This window comes from Triticum dicoccoides, chromosome 5B (assembly GCF_002162155.2).
Source record: "Triticum dicoccoides isolate Atlit2015 ecotype Zavitan chromosome 5B, WEW_v2.0, whole genome shotgun sequence".
Lineage (NCBI taxonomy): Eukaryota > Viridiplantae > Streptophyta > Magnoliopsida > Poales > Poaceae > Triticum > Triticum dicoccoides.
Genome location: NC_041389.1, coordinates 46,100,336 through 46,106,203, shown reverse-complemented (window position 1 = coordinate 46,106,203; position 5,868 = coordinate 46,100,336). Strand labels below are relative to the sequence as shown.

The 5,868-nt window shown below is 43.9% G+C and overlaps 1 long non-coding RNA gene across 1 annotated transcript; it reads right to left on the bottom strand.

The window, feature by feature from the left end:
* Positions 1-296: 296 nt before the first annotated feature.
* LOC119307268 lies at positions 297-4,802 on the bottom strand. Its single transcript, XR_005149217.1, has 4 exons — positions 4,692-4,802; positions 4,400-4,611; positions 1,080-3,201; positions 297-570 (listed from the first exon to the last, which is right to left on the bottom strand). It is a non-coding gene; the product is annotated as an uncharacterized LOC119307268 (long non-coding RNA).
* Between the last annotated feature and the right edge of the window lie 1,066 nt (positions 4,803-5,868).

The following is a 5,868-nucleotide window of genomic DNA, read 5'->3' as shown; positions in this document are numbered from 1 at the left end:
AAAAGCACTAATATAGGATAGGAAGGAATGAAAGTAGAAACATAATGCAGAGCCCATGCTTTTAGCAGAGAGAACGATTATCTTTGACATAGAACTTGTACTTGTGGATTAGTAGGTGATATGAGCATGCTGCAGTATAGTACATGTGGATTAGTAGGTGATATGAACTTGTACATTGTGGAATTTTACCTTCGCTGTCAGTATAGTAGCTCAAAGCTTGACGCATCAAGTTTGGCAAAAAGGAATAGATCAAAAGCAATGCGGTATGATAAATCAGAATTAGAGCAAACCATTTATATAGAAAGCAGCACACTCCATATGTCATTCATAATAATTAGATCAAGTCATTTGTACATACAGAGATTGAAGGCTGAGTAGTGCATTAGAGGGTAGCTGTACAGTACAGAATACATATCCCATTACTTTGGACAGAAGTGTAGAAAAGCATAGTCACACTGATTTGTTCTGTGAGTACATCCTTCGACGGTAAATGGCTCTACAAATTCCAAGATGATCCAACATGATATAAAGAATGATCCTGGCTGAGATGCTCACAATAGTATGGTCAACCTGAGTCATCGGAAATGGTTTAGAGACAACATAAGTAAGTGGTTGAAATGTTTAAACGGTAAAAGAAAGTACATGTGCAAGACAATAGACCAATTCCAATTAGATTTCTTGTAGAAACAAAGATACATGATACAAATCCTACAAAGCAAGTTGATATTTTCATCAAACCTTGATAGATGGACGAACCCAATAAGAACTAAAAACTTTGGCACCATATTCTGCTATGTTTCTTTAATTCTTTTCAACATGAGAATGCAAGAAACTCATTTCCTTGTGAAACCTCAGACGTTAATGGATACCCCATGGAGTCAATCCAGAGATATGGCATGTATCACTATCAAGCTAGCACACACAGTTCATCTATAAAATCTACTCCTATAAACTAAATAAAGCTAGTATACACAGTTCATATCCAAATAGGATTACATCTCTTGGGTTCTAGTTACCCAAATCCAACCAGAGATCCTCACAAGCGAGGTGGGGGGCATAGAAGAGAGAAAGGAGCTTACTTGCAAGAAGAAGTCAGACTCCAGGGTCGAGCAAGTGCTAGACATGCCATCACAAGCACCATTACGGCTCTTGATCCAGATCCCCTCCTTCACCGTATGATGCCACTTGAAAATAGACCATTTTACTGGGTGGGAAAAAGCATGGCTCATAGGCACTGTGGAGGCTCCATCCTTAACACAAAGGTGTAGAAAAGGCAACTCATCTCCAAACAAAATAACTTGAAATAATTCTTTCTTTGGAACTGCTTAATTTAAATGCATGCGGCTCTTTATTTGTTTAGGATGTATGCAAGAATTTCTAGTAAGTTCTACATGGAAAGAACTGAACACAACTCGACAGCAAGACAATCTCATGTTTAAGTTTAAGTTGAAACTGTATGCTCAATATTTATGAAATTGGACGCTCAATATGTGTCTAACCATATCTATCACGGGCCTTTGTCACAGAAACAGGGTAAGTAATCGAGTAGCAATACCACATCACCATGGGTAAGCAGTCCTATTTATTTTCATAATAAATACACCATCACCAAGGAACATACTCAGTTTTGAAGCAATGTGTATATCCTATTATAATGTTTGTCAACTGATCATAAACACTAAGGAGCAAAGCAAGTGTGCACGAGTCCTTTTTAGTATACAGAACATCATCCTGGCATTAGAAGCAAGAAAAAAAATCGCCTGCCGCCTGAGCTCTGATTTTCACATGCCTAAAACATTTTGCAATTCATATATAAACCCAAAACAATATAATGATACATTTATAAAACTCTCTGCAGTTCATGTATAAACCAAAATCAATATAGTGATGCATTCCTAAAACCCGTTGCAATTGATGTATGGTCCAGACTCAGTTGACAGTCTTGATGATTCATGTTGGCCTTTAGATATGTTTTTGAACAACAATTTTTCTTGCTGCTTGTAGAAGACAACATCCTTCACATAACCACCATCTAAGCACTCCGCCAATGGAAGACCATCATTTACATGACTAAGCAAACTTAGAACAAGCATGACCTGAGAATATTTAAAAATCCTAATACAAACACTTAATATGCCTAAGCATGGCACCATAATCCAATGATCAGCAGTACATAATTCAATGATCAGCATCACACATAGCCATGGCACACAGCAAGCAAGTCTTCAACGAAAACACATGTTTTGCAAAGCAAGTCTCTCCCTGACATAGATTCTTCTCTTCAACCCGGACAATAATAATTAGTAATATGATTTGACTCATACATCACATTAATTGGCTCAAAAAAAGGAGACATGTATAGTTGAGCTGGCTATTGTACAACATGCGAACAACTAACACCTATCTATAGAACATAAAAGAGAGAAGCTCAAAATTAACAGCATTGAACCAACATCTATCTACAGAACATAAAAGAGAAGCTGAACCGACAAAGGTTGGATGCAACTCCCAGTTGCTTACTCAGTAAAATTCGACAAAACAGAAGGCATAAAAATAAATTTAGCAAGCAGGTGAACTACTAATTTCGGTTGGTCATGAGCCAAGATGCATGCCCGTGCAATGAAGAAGAATGTAGCAGGCAATCGAATGAATATACGGAGAAGATGAATAAAATGAGGTAATCAACAGCTTAGGCGTGGAGTCCCGGTTGTCGATGGAAAGCGCCTGCTGCTCCAAATCAAACAAACAAATATGTTTAGCCCACCAAGAATGGGAGCACGAACCAAACAGTGCCTATCCCGTCGCAATTTTAGGCGGTGAGCTAACTGAGGTACAAACTGAGACACCGTTCAATCATTCAGTAGCAAAACAAGCTTATTATCTAGCTAGTACAGTAGTGCATGACCATCCATCATGCACACACGCATCATGCAGGCACGACCAAATATGAATATTTTGTGTGAGGGAATCATCGAAACCTTGCTTTGGCAGGACTAAAGAGCTCTTGAATGTTGTGAAGATAGGCAAAGAATTAGCTATGCTACCCAGTAGGTCTAGCTAGCATCCGGAGCGAGCATTGACAGAACACACATTACGTTAACAAAATGATAAGAGTATCATCAGGATCATTACGCTGTTGCTGAAGCAGCATGTTCGTTGTTTCTGCTCCGTGGCTGTTCTACACAAAACCGCCTTCAAAACCTGAAGAAGAAGAATAAAAAGCTAGTTAGGCGAAAACACAAGAAACCGAGATGGCTTGGTCTAAAAAGCTTTAACTGAAAGCTAGTAGTTAGGCTGGAATCTAAATGCAGCATGTGCACATTGGTCGCACGTGCCAAATCGGCGATGAATGAATGAGCTACTTTTGCAGCACAGAAAGCAAACACAAGCAAACAGTACATAAAGCCTGGCTTTGCAAAAGCAAAGATTAAAGGTTGAACATTCAGTGGCAAATATAATATAATGGTAAGAAAATAACGCCAATTGTGGCATCAAACAAATTGACAGCAAGATTTTCTCATCTTGGGCATGGAGAGCCCTATGTAAACTGAACCAAGACAATGGATTGAGATTTTTCCTAGGTAGGACCAACCAACAACCATGGCAAAAACGAGTTGGAAGCTAGCTCGGTCGATGAATTTGTTGCAGGTGGTACAAATAAAGAACACAACGGCTGTACCATCCATGTGCGTCTCTCTCCGGAACAAGAAAAGCAGAGTTTCCCCTCATCTTATTTATAGTCTGCCAGTGTTACAAGCTAACTGAAATAACGATTCAGCCGGACACGATCAAGCTAACAGCTGCGCCATCCCACAGCTACTCACGCATCCACTAAGTCGCCGCACTCGCTGCTGCTATTGCGTGCCATCCCACGAATGCGGATGCAGGAACAGGAAACAACTCCATCCACTTGAACAAGCTCAAGCTGCATGTTCCTGTTTCTCTCTGACGAAACTGAAGAACAAGTACAGCTAATCATCCAGCGGGATTAAAACGGCTAACACCCAAGAATAACCACCCCTGCACCCAAACCAACCCTGGAGGGAGGAGAAGAGAGCAGAGGAGGTGGCGGTGCATCAAATCTACAGCAACAAGAGCGCACAAATGTCAACCTACAGCAGCAGTAGCAACACATCTCTCGCTGTGGATGGATGAATAGTTACATCAAGCAGTGTAGGCAGAGGCTAACTTCCCAACAAATCATCAATCCCCGAACCCCTTTGCTTATCCCCAATCGAATGGATCATCAAGCAAACAGAGCGGGGGCGAACAGGATCAAATCGATGAAACGACCCAGCATCAGGTGCGGCTGATTCCGTCCCAGATCCGCCCGGATCGACGCGACAGGAAAAGAAATCAACGGAGAATCATCCTGCGGGGAGGCGGATCGAGTTCGTACCTGATGGAGAGAGGAGACTCGAATCACGTGGAAGACGAGAAGGATCCGTGGGGAAAAGTTATCCTCTGCTGCTCCTCTCGTCGTCGTGGCCCCGACCAGACCGTGCCTGCGATGGTGAGGAGCGACCTCGACGGGGAGGGCAGAGGCTCAAACGATAAGCTCCATCCCCGGTCGACCGGCAAGGCAACCCCAACGGCACGGCACCGTCTGAACTGCAAATCAAGCAGAGAAACAAGAAAGAGAGTAAGAAACGAGCAGAGCACAAGAGATCCGCGAGAGGTAGAGGAACCACCCGAAGAACGGCGTCGAATCGAGGAGGGCGAGCGTCGGCGACGGCGGCGGCGAAAGGAGACGAGAGACAGAGAGGGGAACGAGGGGGCGAATGAGAAGCGAGCCAGTCGACTCCCCACCACATAGTCGGGCCGCACCAACCACCGTCCACCGACAAAGCGAGCCAGTCGCTGACGGACGCCCCCCCACCCCCCAGCCGGGACCCCACAGGTCAGCGAGACCCAGCCAGGAGCCATGGAGTGAGCAAGCGCTAGCGAAACGAGTAACTATTCATTGCAATAGTGCCATCTCCAGATCCAGCAGCCCAGGTTCCTCCAGATCTCGATCCAACGCCCAAAATCGCATCAGGAGAACGAATCCAACGGTCAGAATCAACTGATCGCTGAGAGCGCTCGGGAACGACTTGATCCCTTATTTCTCGATTGGAACTGGACTTGGACCTCATATCCAGATTTCTTTCATATGAGAAGCGATTAACATTGAATTCTCAAAGGAAGGCAAAGCAGCAGCACAAACGCAAAAGCAATGGAACGCTGCTACACAGCCGACGAGTTCTGCATGATCTGCAGACGATGAAGCGCATCAGACCGTCGATGCATGGAGCAAAAGTGAACAGCATCGTTGAATCTTCCAATCGTCCACAGTTCGGCCAACAACTATCGTCCGTGCAGCAATATCGAAAGCAATGGAATGATGAAACATTTTTTTCCCGACGAGGGCATCTCTAGTTATGTGAAATACATTGACAAAATTCACCAAATAGGAAGCGAGAGTATATGAGTAATTTATTTTATTTAATTAACCACACAGATAGTGCAAATACGGGTCGTATTACACAATATAGAACTCATGCCCGAGGCTTTTCCTTCCTCAGTTTGGCGCATCGACCCTCATTCTTCACCATGTCCAGGGCTCTCGCGACGTCGACTCTGTTCCGGATATTAAGCGCTCTTTGGGGTTGTCTCCACGGCACCACAGGATGGAGAGAACCAGTGGCGGAGCTACACTAGAATTCCTGGTGGGGGAGGGGGGAGGGGGAGGACAAAAATGTGAAACTTTTAGAGGGCAAAAATACTAATTTTTTTCCCAACTAAGCCTTGTATTTTTTTCCCTTTTAAACAGGCCGGGGGGGTGGGGGGGGGCACAGCCCCCTGGAGTACACCAAGCTCCGCCACTAG